The 19,963-nt window shown below is 38.6% G+C and overlaps 1 pseudogene; it reads right to left on the bottom strand.

Annotated features, from left to right (window-relative positions):
- Window positions 1-11,842: 11,842 nt before the first annotated feature.
- LOC117724102 (olfactory receptor 5B3-like) lies at window positions 11,843-12,504 on the bottom strand (annotated as a pseudogene).
- Between the last annotated feature and the right edge of the window lie 7,459 nt (window positions 12,505-19,963).

Genomic DNA, 19,963 nt, shown 5'->3' with positions numbered 1-19,963 from the left:
ATGTCCAGGGCCAGATGGTTTTAGCGCAGAATTCTATCAGACCTTCCAGGAAGACCTAAAACCAATTTTCTTCAAATTATTCCACAGAATAGAAACAGAAGGAACACTACCCAATTCATTCTATGAAGCTACAATTAAGCTCATATCTAAGCCTCACAAAGACCCAACAAAGAGAACTTCAGACCAATCTCTTTTATGAGTATTGATGCAAAAATACTCAATAAAATTCTCACAAACCGAATCCAAGAAAACATCAAAGCAATCATCCATCATGATCAAGTAGGCTTTATCCCAGGAATGCAGGGATGGTTCAATATTCAGAAATCCATCAATGTAATCCACTACATAAATAAACTCAAAGAAAAAAACCACATGACCATCTCACTAGATGCTGAGAAAGCATTTGACAAAATTCAACATCCCTTCATGTTAAAAGTCTTGACAACATTACAAATTCAAGGTCCATACCTAAACATAGTAAAAGCAATATAAAGCAAGGCAGTAGCCAACATCAAACTAAATGGAGAGAAATTTGAAGCAATCCCACTAAGATCAGGGACTAGACAAGGCTGCCCACTCTCAGCCTACCTATGCAATATAGTACTGGAAGTACTAGATAGAGCAATTAGACAACAAAAGGAAGTCAAAGGGATACAAATAGGAAAGGAAGAAGTCAAAATTTCACTGTTTGCAGATGATATGATAGTATACTTAAGTGACCCTAAAACTTCCACCAGAGAACTCCTAAGCCTAATAAACAACTTCAATAAACTGGTTGGATATAAAATCAATTAGACAAAATGGCAACCAACAGATTGGGAAAAGATCATTACCAATCCTAGATCTGATAGAGGGCTAATATCGAATATATACAAAGAACTCAAGAAATTAGAAGCCAAACAACAAAATAACCCCATTAAAATGGGGTACAGAGCTAAACAAAGAATTCTCAACTGAGGAAACTAGAATGGCCAAGAAGCACCTTAAGAAATGCTCAACATCCTTAGTCATCTGAGAAATGCAAATCAAAACAACACTGAGATACCATCTCACACCAGTCAGAATGGCTAAAATCAAAAATTCAGATGCTGGTGAGGATGTGAAGAAAGAGGAAAACTCCTGCATTGTTGGTGGGGTTGCAAGCTGGTACAACCACTCTGGAAGTCAGTCTGGCGGTTCCTCAGAAAATTGGACATAGCACTACCTGAGGACCCAGGTATACCACTCCTGGGCATATACCCAGAAAATGCCCCTACATATAACAAAGACATATGCTCCACTATGTTCATTGCAGCCTTATTTATAATAGCCAGAAGCTGGAAAGAACCCAGATGCCCTGCGACAGAGGAATGGATACTAAAATGTGGTACATTTACACAATGGAATATTATTCAGCTATTAAAAATAATGAATTTGAGAAATTCTTAGGTAAATGGATGGAACTAGAAAATATCATCTTGGGTGAGTTAACCCAATCACAAAAGAATACACATGGTATTTCTTCACTGATAAGCGGATATTAGCCCAAAAGTTTGAAATAACAAAGATTCAACTAACAGACCACATGATGCTCATGAAGAAGGAAGAACAAGTTTGGATGCCTAGGTCTTTCTTAGAAGGAGTAACTAAACACCCTAGGGAGCAAATATGGAGACAAAGTGTGGGACAGAATCTGAAGGGGGGTTGTATGGAGACCATTCCACCTGGGTATTCATCCCATGTGCAGTCACCAAAAATAGACGCTGATATGGATGACAGGAAGGGAAAGATGACAGCAGCCCGATAAGGCTGTCTCATTTGGGGTCCCCCAGAGTCTGACATACCCAGAGGCAGATACTTGCAGCTAAACATTAATCTGATCAAAGGTTCCCAATGGAGAAGTTAGAGAGTAAACTGAAGGAGCCTAAAGGGTTGGTGGCCCCATGAGAAGAGCAACAATACCAACCAGCCAGAGCTCCCCAGGGTCTAAACCACCAGCTTAGGAACACATATGGAGGGACACATGACTCCAGCTGTATATGTAGGGGACGATGGCCTTGTTGGGCATAGGTGGGAGAGGAGATCTTTGGTCCCATGAAGATTGAACACTGAGTAGGGGTGGAATCAGAGGGTGGGGAGGGGGTAGTGGGGTGTAGGTGGGTGCACACCCTCATAGAAGCAGGAGGAGGGGGGATGGGATAAGGGGTTCCTGGGTAGTGGAGGGAAATGGTGTAAAGGGATAAAATTTGAAATGCAAATATTATATCCAATAAAAGGGAAAAAAGAAAAGCTGTTAGAACCAACATCTTTAATAAAATGTCAGTCTTCTTAAAAAATTATCTTGATACTAAAATTTGTTTTGAGAATTGTATATTACAGAATACACAGCCTTGGTGTATCTACTCATTAGGCAAGCTGAGCAGACATGATTAGTTTCTAGTTTCTAAGACACTGTCCAAGTTAGAGCGCCTGGGATCCCTGCTTCCTCTGGGTTCTTGGAGGTTGGGGGCAGAGCTACCACCCAAGATCAGCTCAGTGCTCTGGCCCAATGGCCCCTTTTCCTTTTTGCATTTATACACTTTTTAAAATGTTAGTCAAAGGCTTTATAAGTTTGGCAATGCTCAATCAGAAGTGTAACCCAATACCCAACCTAGATATATCAACTATCTTTGACTGGTGGAGACATGTGAACATTTGCCTCTGCCAGGTCTGCTGTTGTGTGGACCCCGGATTCCACCTGAGACATACTGGAAGGTCCACTCAACCCAGAGTCACAGAGGAACAACTGAAATCAGAGCGTCAGACAACATTTCCTGAGATATTCTAGAGGAGACACTGCACCCAGAACAGCAGTCACCTAGCTGGATTGCTACCTTGGAGGCACCATATCCTGAGGCATCCTAGAGGTACCACTGTAATCAGTGCAGCTGGAAAAGATCACAGAGACATCTGGACCCCTAGGAGATCAGACACAAGCTAGATAACTGGAAAGGCAGGCTTCAGTCAAAGACAGCAAGTACAGGCATCACTAGAGATAACCAGATGGCAAAAGGCAAATGCAAGAACTTAAGCAACAGAAACCAAATTTACATGGCATCATCAGAACCCAGCTCCCCCATCACAGCAAGCCCTGAACACCCCATCACACCAGAAAAAGCAGGATTCAGAATAAAAATCACTTCTCATGATGATGATAGAGGGCTTTAAGAAAGACATAAATAACACTCTCAAAAAAATTAAGGAGAGCACTGGTACACAGATAGAAACCCTTAAAGAGGAAACACAAACATCCCTTAAGGAATTGCAAGAAAATGCAACCAAAAGGGTGAAGGAATTAAACAAAACCATACAGGATCTAAAAATGGAAGTAGAAACAATAAAGAAACCACAAAGGGACAATACCCTGGAGATAGAAAACATAAAAAAAAGATCAGGAGTCATAGACACATCTATCAACAACAGAATACAAGAGATAAAAGAGAGAATCTCATGTGCAGAAGATACCATGGAAAACATTGACACAACTGTCAAAGAAAACGCAAAATACAAAAAGCTACTAACCCAAAGTATAAAAAAATAAATAAATAAAATAAATAAATAAAAGAAATCCAAGACACAATGAGAAGGCCAAACCTAAGGATAATAGGTATAGATGAGGGGGAAGACTCCCAACTTAAAGGACCAGTAAATATAATCAACAAAATTATAGAGGAAATCTTCCCTAACCTAAAGAAAGAGATGTCCATAAATATACAAGAAGCCTACAGAACTCCAAATAGTTTAGACCAGAAAAGAAATACTTCCCGCCATATAATAGTGAAAACATCAAATGTACAAAACAAATAAAAAAATACTAAAAGCAGTAAGGGAAAAAGACAAAGAAACATATAAAGGCAGAACTATAAGAATTACACCAGACTTCTCACCAGAGACTATAAAAGCCAGAAGATCCTGGACCGATATCATACAGACTCTAAGAGAACACAAATGCCAGCCCAGACTACTATACCCAGCAAAACTCTCAATCATTATTGATGGAGAAACCAAAATATTCCATGACAAATCTAAATTCACACAGTATCTCAACACAAACCCAGCACTTCAAAGAATAATTGGTGGAAAACTCCACACAAGGAGGGAAACTACAACCTAGAAAAGGCAAGAAAGTAATCTTCCAAAAGCCTTAAAAGAAGGTAGCTACACAAACATATCTCCACTGCCAATAACAAAAATAACAGGAAACAACATTCATTTCTCCTTAATATCTCTTAATATCAATGGACTCAATTCTCAAATAAAAAGACACAGACTATCAGCCTGGATAGGTAAGCAGGACCCAACAGATGGAACTAGAAAATATCATCCTGAGTGAGGTAACCCAATCACAAAAGAACACACATCGTATTCACTCACTGATAAGCAGAGAGTATCCCAAATTTTGAAACAACAAAGATTCAACTACCAGATGACATGAAGCTCATGAAGAAGAAAGAAAAAGTGAAGATGCCTAGGTCTTTCTTAGAAGGAGTAACTAAATACTCAAGGGAGCAAATATGGAGACAAAGTGTGGGACAGAAACTGAAGGAGAGGTTATATGGAGACCATTCCACCTGAGTATTCATTCCATGTGCAGTCACCAAAAATAGACGCTGATATGGATGTCAGGAAGGGAAAGCTGACAGCAGCCTGATAAGGCTGTCTCATTAGGGGTTCCCCAGAGTCTGACATACCCAGAGGCAGATACTCACAGCTAACCATTAATCTGATCAAAGATTCCCAATGGAGAAGTTAGAGAGTAAACTGAAGGAGCCTAAAGGGGTTGTGGCCTCATGAAGAGAGCAACAATACCAACCAGCCAGAGCTCCCCAGGGTCTAAACTACCAGCCTAGGAGCACATATGGAGAGTCACATGACCCCAGCTGTACATATAGGGGAGGATGGCCTTGTTGGGCATAGGTGGGAGATGAGGTCAATGGTACCTTGAAGACTGAGCACTGAGTGGGGGGGGGTAATCTCAGGGTGGGGAGGGGGATTGGGTGGTAGGTGGGTAAACACCCTCATAGAAGCAGGAGGAGGGGGGATGGGATAAGGGGTTCCTGGGAGGTGGGGGGAATGCGGTAAGGGGATAAATTTCGAAATGTAAATATAATATTCAATAAAAGAGGGGGTGGGAAGAAAAGCGGTTAGAACCAACATCCTTAATAAAATTTCAGCCCTCTTTAAAAAAAAAACTATCTTGATACTAAAATTTGTTTTGAGAATTGTATATTGCAGAATGATCAGCCTTGGTGTATCTACTCAACAAGCAAGCTGGGCAGACCTGCTCAAACCTCTGAGGTCCCGGAATTCCATCTGGAGGCAGTGAAGACACAGCATCAGAGGCTTATCAATTTACTCTTCCCCCCACTCCTCTTCTAATATCTCAACGCCTATAGTCAGCTTGAAGAAGCTAATGAAGAGGCAGGGCCCCATTCCCTGGGCTTGGGGACTAAGGTGATAATGTTGGGCTGTCTTTCTAGGGAAAAGTAGTGGTTTTGTGGGAATAGAGAGGATTAGCTAGGATTTATTGCATAGCCATACCTATTAGTAGAAATCTGTACAATTATTATCAAGATGAAGATATAAATTCTTAAACAGCACCAATTTACTTTGATTACAAATTTTAAGGTTTTCATTTGTACAAGCCTCTTATTGATATAAGAGTGAGATGAATTTTTTACCCTCATAGGCATTGTACCATTATAACACACTTAGGAATACAAGGCTTAGACCCAGTCCTTTAACATTTTTTAACTGCTTTGATATGGTCAGCCTCTGAATTAAGGGACTACAGCAAATTCATGGGTTGAAGTTTATTGTTAGGGTGTTTTCTATGTTTTATTTAGAAATAGCTGAGTGGAGTTAACAGGCAACAGTCCAGATTACCTCAGAAATCCACAGAATTGACATGACAAACATTTCTGTATTAATGTTCATTTTCATTAGAGACCTGTCTGCTCCTAACAGCTTCCTATATTGAATTCTAAGAAGAAATTGAGCATCTTTGGAGTAACTCCAGTTGTGGTGAGACAGCCACTAGACAAGAATTGCCTCTTTCCATCTGCAGACAAATTACTGTCCAGAAAAGGACACACTTGCAGAATAGTCGACTGATTATATCTGCCTAGACAGAGTAATCAGCCCTTAATAATTCTGCAGCACTAATGTCTGTCAGATGATCCTGGGCCAGAAGGCGGGAAAACAGATGCTCCAACGTTTTGTAGTAGAGCGAGTGTCCAGGTGTTCAGAGGTCTCTATAAATTGGCTAAGTTTTAGAAGCTATGCTTTGTGCTTCCCACAAGTATAGTTAACTCAGTCATTCTGGATTTCTGACAGGGTTGAAAACTTATAGCCTCATAGCCAATTCTGGCTCTTTACCTTGAGAGAAAAGATATGAGTGGATGGTCATCAGCTGACATTCATCCTAAAGCCAAGGGAAAAGCCAGGTTCAGAACTAAGTGTTTTAGTTAGGAGAGACGACAGAGGTTCTGGTTAGTCAACAAAATGTTGGACTGGGTATGAGGACTATCTTGTACCTCACAGGTACAAATTGGCATAATTAAGCTCTAATTGTATTTTGAGAGAAAAGTTTCATTTTAACAGGAAGGGTGATATGTAGGAGGAGCTAAGGTGGGAGGAGTACTGAGAGGAAGAGAAGGAGTAAGAAGAGGAGGAGAAGAAGGAGAGGAGAAGCTAGGTGATGAAAGAGAGAAAGAGGGGGGAGACAGGGAGGCAGATGTTCATGTATCTCCACCAGTCAAAAACAGTATATAGGTTGGGTAGTGGGTTACACCTCTGATTGAGCAATACCAAACTTATAATGCCTATGATTAACATTTTTAAAAAAATATATATGTGCAAAAAGAAAAAGGGGGCATGGGATAGGGGTTTTCTAAGGGAGGGGGGAATGGGGAAAGGGGATGGCATCTGAAGTGTAAATAAAATATCTAATAAAAAAGGAGGGGAAACCTGGAAAAGAGATAACATTTGAAATGTTAATAAATAAAATACTCAATAAAAATAAATAAAAAGGAAAAAAAGAAAAGGGGCCATTGAATAGGGGCTTTCTAAGGGAGGAAATTGGGAAAGGGGATGGCATCAGAAGTGTAAATAAAATATCCAATAAAAAAATCACAAAAAAAAGAAAAAAAAAAGAGGAGGCTCCAAGGACTGACTACTCAGTTACCCAGTTACAGATACTATGGTGTGGTTACAGATAGGAACCTAGTGTATATCCAAAACTTGCCCCACCATGCTTCAGGGGCTCATAATCCACTATGATCCTAGCAGCCTTATTTGTGATAACCAGAAGCTGGAAACAACCCAGATGTGCCACAATGGAAGAATGGGTACATTAAATGAGTTTCATTTACACAATAAAAACTATTTAGCTATCAAGAAAGAAGACATCATGAGTTTTGCAAACAAATGAATGGAACTAAAATATATCATCCTGAGTAAAGTAACTCAGACCCCAAAGGACATGGATTATATGTAACCACGAATAATTGGGTATTAGCCAAAAAAGCATAGAATACCAGGATATAATGCACAGAACACAAGACATTTAACAAGTCAAAATCCCAAGTGAGGATACTTCAACCCCACTTGAGAGGGAGAAGATAGCATTCATGGGGGTGGGACAGGGGGAGGGAGGTCTTAATTGGGAGAGGGGACAGGGAGAGGAAAAGGAAAACATGATCAAGTATTGGTAGGGGAACAGGAGTGAAACACTGAGGGACAGCAGAAAGAATGGAAACAGGCAGGAGGTAGGAGGTGGGGGGACCCTCTAGATGTAGCAGAGACCTGGAAAATGAGAGACACCTAGGACATTAGATGAAATGCCCAACAGTGGAGACAGGCAACTTGCAGGGTTCACCTCCAGTAGAAAGACAGGGAATCAAGTGGAAGGACGGGATTGCCATCCTACTGTCAAAAAACTCTGACCTAGAATGGTCTAAAAGAACTGCAGGGACATAAAATGAGAAAAGACTAAGGGAAAAAAGTTCCAGTAACCAGCCCAAATTGGAATGCAGCTCAAAAGGAGGTTCCAAGGACTGACCCTGTTACAGACACTATGATGTGGTTACAGTTAGGAACCTAGCATGGCTGCCCTCTGAGAGGCCAACAAGCAGCTGAATGAGTCAGATGCAGATACTTACACACAACCAATGGAATGAAGGCAGAACCCCCGCATTTGAATTAGGAAAAGGCTGGAAGAAGCTGAGGAGGGCAATCCCATAGGAAGATCAGCAGTCTCAATTTAACTGGAACCCCTAGATCTCTCAGAATTTGAGCCACCAACCAGGCAGCCTGCACTAGCTGATCTGAGATGCACAACACATATACAATAGAGAACTGCCTGATCTGGTCATTGAGAGAAGATGTACATAACCCTCAAGAAAATTGAGGCTCAAAGGAATGTGGATGTCTGACAGGATTTGGGGGTTTGTGGGTGTGTGGGGACAATCTCTTTGTGAAGGGGAAGGAGAAATAGAATGAGGAACTAACTGTAGGTGGGCAGACAGAGTGGGGGATAATGATTGGACTGTAAAAAAGAGTAAAGATAATTTTTAAAAAGTAAATGGCAACCAAAAGATTGGAAAAACATCTTTGCCAATCGTACATCTGATAAAGGGCTAATATTTAATATATATACAGAACTCAAGAAATTAGACTTCAGGAAATCAAATAACCATAATTAAAAAGGGGGTACAGAGCTAAACAAAGAATTCTCAGGTGAGGGGGACCAAATAGTCAAGAAGCACCTAAAGAAATGTTCAACATCCTTAGTCATCAGGGAAATGCAAATCAAAACAACCCTAAAATTCCACCTCACACCAGTCAGAATGCCTAAGATCAAAAACTCAGGTGACAGCAAATGTTGATGAGAATGTGTAAAAAGAGGAAAAATCTTCCATTGTTGGTGGCATTGCAAGCTGGTACAACCACTCTGGAAATCAGTCTGGCAGTTACTCAGAAAATTGGAAATAGTATAACCTGAGAACCTAGATATATCACTTCTGGACATATACCCAGAAGATGCTCCAACATATAACAAGGACACATGCTTCACAATGTTCATAGCTGCCTTATATATAATAACCAGAAGCTGAAAAAAATAGATTTCAGTCAACAGAGGGATACAGAAAATGTGGTACATTTACACAACTCAACTATTAAAAACAATGAATTCATGAAATTTTTAGGCAAATTGATGGAACTAGAAAATATCATCCTGAGTGAAGTAACTGAATCACAAAACAACACACATGCTGTGTACTCACTGATAAGTGGATTTTGGCCCAAATGCTTGGAATACCCAAGATACAATTCACAGACCACATGAAGCTCAAGAAGAAGAAAGACCAAAGTATGGATGTTTCATTCCTTGTTAGAATGGGGACAGAATACTCATGGAAGCAAATACAGAGACAAAGGGTGGAGCAGAGACAGAAGGAAAAGCCATCCAAAGGCTGCCCTACCTGGGGATCCATCCCATATAAAGTCACCAACCCAGTCACTATTGTGGATGCCAAAATGTGCAAGCTAACAGGAGTCTGATATAACTGTCTCTTGAGAGGCTTTGTTAGAGGCTGACAAATGCAGAAGTAGATACTCACAGCCAACCATTGGACTGAACACTGGGTCCCAAATGGTGTCCCCAGTGGAGGAGTTAGAGAAAGGATCTGAACAGGTTTGCAACTTCATAGGAAGAAAAATAATATCAAACAACCAGACCCCCCCAAAGCTCCCAGGAACTAAACCACTAACCAAGGATTACACATGGAGGGACACTTGGCTCCAGTTGCATATGTAGCAGAGGATGGCCTTATTGAGCATCAGTGGGAAGAGAGGCCCTTGGGCCTGTGAAAACTAGATGCCCCAGTGTAGGGGACTTTGGTGGGAAGAGGTGGGAGTGGGTGGGTGAACACCCTCAAAGAAACAGGGGACGGGGCATGGAACAGGGTGTTTCCAGGAAGTGGGCCTGAAAAGAAGATAGCATTTGCAATAAATATAAATAAAGAAAATATCCAATAAAAAAAAGAAAATCTGAAATAGATCTATCTGAAGATCTAACAATACCACTCTTGGGAATATACACAAAAGATGCTATACCATGGCACAGGAGCATATGTTTCACTATGTTCATAGTAGCATTGTTTGTGATAGCCAGAATCTTCAACCCAGGCTGAAGAAAAGAAAGTCCAATGACAGGCCCAAAGTAGGATGCACCTCAAGGGGAAGTCGAAAGGCCTAACACTATTATGAAGGCTAAGGAGGGCTCACAGAAAGGGACCTATCATGACTGCCCTACAGAAGACCCAACAAACAATGGAAAGAGTCAGATGCTGGTATTTGCACCCAACCAATTTACAGAAGATGTTGACCCCTGTGGTTGAATTAGGAAAAAGCTGGAAGAAGCTGAGGAGGAGGGCGACGCTGTAGGAGGGCCAGCAATCTCAATTAATCTGAACCCCCGAGATCTCTCAAACACTGGACTACCAACCAGGTGGCATACACCAGCTAATATGAGGCCCCCAACACATATACAGCAGAGGACTGCCGGGTCTGGGTTCAGTCAGAGAAGATGGACCTAACCCTCAAGAGGTGGAAACCTCAGGGAGTTTAGAGGTCTGGTGGGATTGATGGTGGGTGTTGAGGACTTCCTCATGGAGACAAGGGGTGAGGAGGAGGTATGGGATGTGGAAGAGTCAAAGAGTAGACTAGGAGTGGTATAAAATCTGGAGTGTAAATAAATAAATAAATAAATAAGATTAAATAAAAATATGAAATTTCAAAGTTAGACATAATAGAATGGAAATGTATTTTTAAATTTATAGAATTTACATTTTAATACATCCACTGAAAATTGATCATGATTCTTAAATATCAGTTTGTTAGCATTCCACAGTACACAGATCCACAGGACATGAGTAGAGAAATATGGTATTTGTTATACTATGTTGTTAAAGTGAGATTGGATCCTAAGCAGTATCATTACATGCTACCTGAAAGCTGTGGAACATGAATGTGATACAATTAATTCAGATTTAAAGACATGGTGTTTGCAGTCAGGAATGGCATATGGACAATGCCATTCATGGACAATGAGCAAATCATGAAATCAGGAGATCCAATAATGCTAATGTCCAAAACAGACATAATTTGTAAATTTAAATAACTTTCTTATTACATAATTCTTTGTTCTTTTTCTGTAAATCTCAGTGTTTGAGGCTGTGTTCCTCATGACCAGAAAATATGTTGCTTAGTAAGTCTATTTGAGTAGAATTGTTCTGATGGAAAAATAAGCTTTTTGTACAACAGAGGCAGAAATATCTCTACTATGAATCTTTAATATTCTTTTTTAATCAATACAGGTCCACAGCTCATCAATTGTTCCATTGGAAGGATGGGTATTCCATAATGGTTAACCTTTCATTAAACACATTATGAAATTACTCAGGGAAGTATTAGTGAAAACGAGGATTAATTCATGGTAAATTATAGTCAAAATACAAGAAAAATTATTAAGTGTATCAATATTGGTAACAATATTTTTGACAAAATACAATCAAATATATGAAAAGCATCTTTATACTGACTATGTTTTTAAATATAATTTTACTTTTTTCTCAGTACAGAATACAGGGAAGAAACAAAGTCAGTCATGTAAAAATATCATTGGTTTTAAATGCAACTAAGTGCATGAAGAAAAAGAGAGGTAAGAATTAATCTAGAGAGTGTACATAACTAAATCTTAAAGTTATTAACAAAAAGCTTATTTTTTCATCAGAAAAAAATTTCTGAATGCTTTTTTGACCTACTTGTTCCTCAAGCTATAGACCAGAGGGTTCAACATGGGGATGTCCATAGTATAAAACACAGATACAATTTTATCAGTGTTCATTGCATGACTGGAACTGGGCTGTAAGTACATGAAGGTAAGTGTCCCATAGAATATAGTAACAGCAGTGATGTGGGTGGCACAGGTGGATATAGCCTTTTGGTATTGTGTACATGAGTGCATCTTAAGAATATAAATAAAAAATTAACATATATAACAATAAGATAATTTTGAATGCAAAAAAGAAATATATTGAAGCTGGCTAGACAAACAGAAACCAGTTCATTCATATGTCTATCAGAACAAAAGATATACATGATGGCTGGTATATCACAGAAAAAAAATGGTGGATCACCTTAGATTTACAGAAGTAGAGACTGAACATATCTACAATGAATACAAACGCATTCAAGAAACCAAAGACATAACAGCTTATGATTAGACACACACACACACACACACTTATAGTCATAAAAGTGGCATAGTGTTGGGGCTTGCACACTACTGCATAGCAATCATAGGCCATTGCAGCCAACAGGTAATTTTCCACAGTACCAAAGCCTGAAAAAAAAGCCATCAGAACAGCACAGTCACTGTAAGAAATAGAAGACTTTGTTTCATATTAAAAGCCCAGCCATGGGAAGCTGTATTGGGCATATGTTCCCAACCCACCTTTGCTGTCTATATTCCAGATAAGACAAGCTGACTTGCCTCAAGATTTTAGACCCTGAGGAAAAGAGAATCAAAAAGAGATGTTATAATGACTCTTGTATTTTTCTTAAATGTGACCAGTTTTTGGACTCAATCATAGGCTGGTTTAAAAGTCAATCCAATATTGGAAATAACAGCCTTCATTTGGGAGGCTGGTTCTGCATTTTCAGAGACATATTTGGAAGTTAGCTACAGTTCTCTATAATGTTGTGTTAGAAAGAGATAAAGCTGGGACTGGATCTGGATTTCCAACAACTGTTAGTACATGTGTTAAGGCACTTTTACTTGTCAAGTTAAAATTACTTTTATTTCTTTTACAGTATTTAATGTAAGTTGCATTGATTGTACAATTTTTAATTGTTTTAGTGTATTGAAACCTGGCATATTTGTTAGGGATGTCTATCAACCAGCTTTTGTTTTATTGCCCTGAGTATTACAGAACCTTGGTATTCTGAAAAAAGCTTGCAAGTACAGGAAGAAGTGAGTCAGGATTTAAGCAGAAGAAAGGGGGTAGTGGGCTTGATTATTGCTGTTATTATTAATAACAGTGTTGTTATTATATATTATATGTTATATGTTATATGTCATATGTTATATGATGTTATATGTTATATGTTATATATTATATTATATATATAAAACAGTGGTGCTGTTATTAATGTAATTAAAGCATTATTACTAATGCTTTAATTACATTAATTGCTAGCACCACTACTTCTGCAATTGCTTTGACATGAGAAGTTAAGACACCTATTTTTGTTAATCATATAGCAAAAACTGTTACTAATGTGTTGAGTATACAAGAGGATTTAGATAGGTGTTTGGAACAATAAACTGATACACTTTATTCTATTCAAATTAATGGAAAGAAGTTCAGAGTTTAACACTAACGAGCCATCTCAAGTGTAATGCCAAATACCAATGGAGTTGTGTTACTTCTAAAATTTACAATGACAGTTTATATAATTAAGAAAAATCCTAAAGACCCGTGCAGTTTATTTGGCATATTCTAACTCCACACTGGATGTTCTAACTTTGCACAATGAGATTATGAATTTAATCTCCTGATACTAATAATAAAATTACCTGTGGCCTGAGGTCAGTATTTCCATTTTGACAAAGCTTCAAGAATGGCATATATAGCTTTATTATGCTAGCCCTTTTTGTCCTGAGAATAATTTTATTCTTACCTACTCTGTTAAAGCTTGTCTTTAACAACATCAACATGTTGGCACCCAAAGTACATGGCTTGAATCTTTAAAAGGACCGACAGACAGAGTCAATAATTTAGCAGGCTGGCAAGCCAAGGATGGGTAAGATTCTGCACAGAAACTTGTCAGCCTAAGACAGAAGTGCATTGATTATGATAATGTATATTTCATGATGTGTAAGTAAGGCATTCTTGTCATAATGACCTAAGAAAGCTTCAGTCTTATTTATAAAAAAAAGAGGAGGTGAGAGTCAGGGAACTTTTGGGGCTGCTTGGCAAGAATCTGACATGGGCCAAGGACAAGAAAATGGGCTGCTTGGTAGGAATATGACATTGGCTAAGGACAAGAAAGTGGCTTCAGGCTGGCATCTGACATTAGGCTAGAACAAAGAAGTAATTTCAGGCAAGAATATGAATATTTTACTAGAACAAAGAAGTAATTTCAGGCAGAAATCTAAATATTAGACTAGAGAAAACAGTAGGCTTCAGACATGAAAATGATTTTTAGGTAGGACAGGGAAGTAGGCTCGGATATTTTGGTCATCCTGATAAGCCCTTAGAAATAGTGATCATAGGAGTGATCACAGAACTTTGTTTATTGCCTTTCTTCTTCTCAGAATATTTGTGTTTATTTTTACTTGTTCCTTGAGTATTTGCATCTATTGTTCCTCAACCTAGAACTGACCTTAATACTTGCCTGTAATTAAAATGGTATAAAAGCAAAATGAAGGGGAAAGTGGTATATGTGGTTTCTTGGAAGGGGGGATAGCAATGGGGATGACATCTGAAATCTAAATAAATAAAATACACACACACACACACACACACACACATACATACACACACAGAGAGAGAGAGAGAGAGAGACACACACACACATATGAGTCTTTGGGAGTAATATCTAAATTGTAACCAAGATCAACAAGGGAAAGATTACCCAGGAAAAAGTAAATAGCTGTGTGGAGCTGAGAGTTCAACACAATAATTAGGATCACCCCAGGTTTCCCACCAGCATGGTGTAGACGTGAATGAAAGTGATGAAGAGGGAAGCTGCAGACTTGGATCATCAGTTAGTCCCATGAGGATGAACTGTGTCACTTCTGTCATGTTCTCCATCATTGTCATATGACAGCACTAGGTGTTTTGTGGCAATAACAAAGGAACGAGATCATAACAAACTTGAAATTGAAATTTACTAATACAAGATATATTCCTTCATTTTAAGAGCAATATAGTCTTAAAACTACTATATAAAAGCCTGGGATTTGAATCGCAATTTCCTGTATTAATTACATATACAGCCACATGCTGATAAGTCTGAAAAATGTTAATGAATCATACATGGAATTCAAAGTTTTGTCCATGTGTTAGCTAATTCTTAAACAGTTAAAATATTTGACCAAAAATAAATTAGTATACCCTGCTGTTCACTTAGTAACTTGGTAAAGGTTATCACTTCCACAGTATTTATCTGCCATGAACTGAAGAGATACTTTGTATTCACTGTCTCCTCTCACTTATAAGTGTAAGCTTGAAGAATAAAATAAAATACGGTCTTAACCTATTGATTCACTTAGGGTAGTTTTATCATTTGCACAAGAACCATGTTATTTTCTTCATTATTTGTATTGGCTTTATTTGTCTAATTCTTAGCTTCCTCTTCTTATACATAAACACATAGTGACAATGTAACATTGAAAGATCTTTTTTTTCTTTTGTATCTCCACAGAAATATAAATAAATATAAATAATATGGCAATCAAGAAATTACCTATGATGGAGATTTTAATGTTTATAATTCAATTTGAAATCAGTTGTTTAGAAATATGTTGAAATAAATGTTAACCTTCAAACATGCATAGTCATTCTGACTTTTGTGAATTATTCTTCTATCTAAAATGCCTATGCAAGCTTGTTAGTTATTGTATAAAAGAATCTATTAATAGTCAGTATGCAATGATCAAGTCAGAAATGGAGTGCAATCTAATTATTATTATAGATACACTCTTCCTGGTTATACTCAAAAGATCTCAATTTCACTAAGGTAAGAAAAATGGAAAAATCAAGATTAGCAAGAACCAATTTCCAATTTGTTTGGACATACATTTTTGTTTTGTTTTGCTTTGCTTTGTTTTTCATTAAAATGTGGTTCAACTCCTTCCTATAGGCATTGCAAACACTGCAATAACATATATGCCCCAATTTTACAAATTTCAGCAGTAACAAATGGAAGTGAAGTGTTGAAGGGCTGGTCCATAGATTAAGAGATCACATTGCTTTTGCAGAGAATCTAAACTCTGGTGCTAGCACCCACACTGAGCAGCTTGTAATTCCTGGTCCATCCAGATCTCATTCCTCTTACCTAGTCAGTTCTTTCACTCATGCATAAAGAAACACAGACACAAAAGAAATAGACATGTAATTCAAAATTAAAATAAATGAATAGAGACATTAATGTAAACCTCATGATTTAAAGTTGACAATTTTAAAAATCAATTAGTTTGATATTTAACATTCTGTATTTTCCCTTACCATGTTTGGAGATCACAGCAATTGGTCAGGTCAGAAGTCCTTCTATACTTACAACCATTATTATTGAAATGAAAAGTAAAGACCTACAAAGCATTACATGGAGAGTGTTTCCCCAAAAATGATGAGGTGTGGAGTTATACAAGATCTCAGAGACAAATTCATGGAGATTAGGAATGAATCATAAGGACTCCAGGAGCTCTTGATATTTCTTTTCAGGACTCTGTCTGATGCTTCTGATTTTACAGGGTAAGAAGGAAGCAATTAAATGAACTGTGGGATCGGGTTGGCTACTTTTATATGTACCAGTGTGTTTGCACTACTTGTAACTTCCTGTTTCTTTCAATATGGTCTAATTAATGCTCTGGAAGATGCAAACATTTTATTGTATAGTACTAAGAATGCTATCAAATGTCTAGCCCTATATCTACTACCATAATAGAGTAAGTAAAACTATATGTAATTATCTTTGATAACTGTTCCTTGCACCCATCATGTCAATTAAATCATCCAACTGATTTCACTTTTGCTGTTGGTCCTTAAACACAGACCCGAAGTAGATAGATTTTGAGTTTGTGCTTCAGGTAGTAATGGAGGAGCATCCATAATGTTGTTTCAGGATTATCTGTTTTATTTTTTGTTTATTATTTGTATATGTGTGCATGAATGCCCATGTATATGCATGCAAACTGCATTTGAGTGAACTTACACATGTTCTAGCATTCTTTTCTGTCTGTGTAATAAAACATTGATCAAAAAAACTTATAAAATAAAGGTATTATTTCCATTATGCTTCTATGTCACAATCCATTATAGAGAGGAGCTAAAGCAAAAACCTGGATGCAGTAACTGAAGAAGCAATCATGAATGAAGTTGCTATGGGCTTGCTCTCTTTCTCTCCCTGGCTTACTCAGCAACATTTTATATATATTGCAGGCTCAACAGCCAAGGATCTCATCGCTCTAAAGTGGATTATTTCCTCCTATATCAATTAGCAAACAAGACAACATCCAAACTGATATTTCTACAGGCCAATCTCATAGTGGCAATTTCTCATTAAAGTTTACTCTTCTTGAATATGAATTGGTACACTGATTTGTGTGTGTGTGTGTGTGTGTGTGCGTGTGCATGTGCGTGTTCGTGTGCATGTGTGCATGTGTGTAAGAGAGAGAAAGAGAGAGAGAGAAAAACAGACAGACAGACAGACAGACAGACAGACAGACAGAGAACAATGGTAAATGATGCCAGGACATTTCTGTATTTCCTCTCTACTTTATTAATTGAGGAAGAGTCTCTCACCTGACCCAGTTCACCAATAATGCTAGCCTAGCTAATAAGTTTACTCAGAAGAACCCGAGTCTTTTCTTTCAGAGCTGGAATCACATGCAGGCCTCCATGACTACCTAGCCACTTATGTGAAATTTAAGGATCACAACTCTAGTATTCATGCCTGCTATTTACATGATGAGGTCTTTTCCCACTGACTGGACTCAGTCAGAGAAAATGCACCTAACTCTCAAGAGACTTAAGGCCCCAGGTAATGAAGTGGGGAAGTGGGGACATCCTCTTGGAGATGGCAGGAGGAGATGTGGGATGTAGAACAGTGGGAGGTAGATAAAGTCTGGAGTGTAAAAAAAGACTAAAGAATAAAATTTTAAAAATCTAAAAAGAGAAAAAGAAAAGAAAAAATAATTAGAAAACTCAATATTAATTAATAAAACAGGATGGGTAAGTTAGCTTAATGGATAAAAAAGCTTCTTTAGAAATCCGACAATCGACCAGTGGCTTGAGCAGTCTCCCAGCCGATCTGCTCCCCTCTGGAAACTGAGTTCGGAGGTACCCTAGGGAGGGCACGGATCACAGAGCAGAAGGTAGGAGAACCGGCCCACAGCCCTAGGCCTTAGAAACACATCTGGTAGTTGAGAGCCCCCCCCCCAGAGGGCACCTGGCAGCCAGACCCTGCCCCTGAGAAGAACCACTCCCCTCCCGCCTCTGGCCCAGATACCAGTGGCTCCAGCAGTCTCCCAGCCGATCTGCTCCCCTCTGGAAACTGAGTTTGGAGGTACCCTAGGGAAGGCACAGACTGCAGAGCTGCAGAGGCACCCAAGAGAGGTCAAAGACCCTAGAGCTGCAGGCATCCTAGTGAGGACACGGCCCTCAGAGCAGTAGAGTAGGGAACACCATATCTCGAAGCATCATAGAGGAGCAACTACATTCAGAATAGCAAACACCTAGCTGATCTACCACTGTGGAGACTCCATATCCTGAAATATCCTAGAAGAGCCACTGAACCCAGAGCAGCTGGAGCTCAGGATCATAGAGTCATCCATACCCCAAGGAGTTCTGATACAACCAAGATAACTGAAAAGGCAGACTCCAGTCAGAACCAGTGAGTGTAAGTAGAACTACAGCTAACCAAATGGCAAAAGGCAAGTGCAGGAATGTAAACAACAGAAACCAAAGCTACTTGGCATCACCAGAACCCAATTCCCCCACCATAACAAGTCCTGATCACCACATCACACCAGAAAAGCAGGACCCAGAATTAAAATCACTTCTCATGATGATGTTAGAGGACTTTAAGAAGGTCATAAATAACACTTTCAAAGAATTTGAGGAGAACACAGGTAAACAGGTAGAAGCCCTTAAGGAAATGCAAGAAAACACAACCAAACAGATGAAGGAATTAAACAAAACTGTCCAGGATCTAAAAATGGAAGTAGAAGCAATAAAGAAATCTCAAAAGGAGACTACTCTGGAGATAGAAAACCTAAGAAAAAGACCAGAGGTCATAGATGCAAGCATTACCAACAGAATACTAGAGATAGAAGAGAGAATCTCATGTGCAGAAGACATCATGGAAAACATTGACACAACTGTCAAAGAAAATGCAAAATGCAAAAAGCTCCTAACCCAAAACATCCAGGAAATCCAGGACACAATGACCAAACCTAAGGATAATAGGTATAGATGAGGGTGAAGACTCCCAACTTAAAGGGCCAGTAAATATCTTCAACAAAATTATAGAGGAAAACTTCCCTAACCTAAAGAAAGAGATGTCCATAAATATACAAGAAGTCTACAGAACTCCAAATAGACTAGACCAGAAAAGAAATACCTCTCGTCACATAATAATCAAAACATCAAATATACAAAACAAAGAAAAAATACTAAAAGCAGTAAGGGAAAAAGGTGAAGTAACATATAAAGGCAGACCTATAAGAATTACACCAGACTTCTCACAAAAGACTATAAAAGCCAGAAGATCCTGGACTGATATCATACAGGCCCTAAGAGAACACAAATGCCAGCCCAGACTACTTTACCCAGCAAAACTCTCAATCAATATTGATGGAGAAACCAAAATATTCCATGACAAATCCAAATTTACACAATATCTTACCACAATCCAGCCGTTCAAAGGATAATTGGTGGAAAACTCCAAAACAAGGAGGGAAACTACAACCTAGAAAAAGCAAGAAATTAATGTTCTAAAAACCCTAAAAGAAGGTAGCTATACAAACATAACACAACCGCCAATAACAAATATAACAGGAAACAACATTCATTTTCCTTAATATCTCTTAATATCAATGGACTCAATTCTCCAATAAAAAGACATAGACTATCAGATTGGATACATGAAC

This window comes from Arvicanthis niloticus, chromosome 1, assembly GCF_011762505.2.
Source record: "Arvicanthis niloticus isolate mArvNil1 chromosome 1, mArvNil1.pat.X, whole genome shotgun sequence".
NCBI lineage: Eukaryota > Metazoa > Chordata > Mammalia > Rodentia > Muridae > Arvicanthis > Arvicanthis niloticus.
This window is presented reverse-complemented; position numbering and strand designations above follow the sequence as displayed.